Raw genomic sequence first — 294 nt, forward strand, 5'->3', positions numbered from 1 at the left:
TATATATATATATATATATGGAACCATGCGTTGTTGCGTATTTGTATCCCTAGAGACGTCTATCATTCTTGTTGTTTTCTTTCTGTCTTTCCGTGAACTTTCTAACGATGAGGTGTATGTACAGCTGGATGTTTGCTGTGTACCTAGGACCTGAGCTCCTGCTTCTCCACCTTGGGTCATCGTCTTGCGTACAGCATAGATGACGAGAATAACCAAAATAGGCAAGAGAAGAAACCACCAGGCGACGATAAAGATGATATTATACAAAGCCGCTATAGGCCGAAGCCGAAGAAG

Source organism: Cystoisospora suis, assembly GCF_002600585.1.
Source record: "Cystoisospora suis strain Wien I chromosome Unknown contig_6031, whole genome shotgun sequence".
Lineage (NCBI taxonomy): Eukaryota > Apicomplexa > Conoidasida > Eucoccidiorida > Sarcocystidae > Cystoisospora > Cystoisospora suis.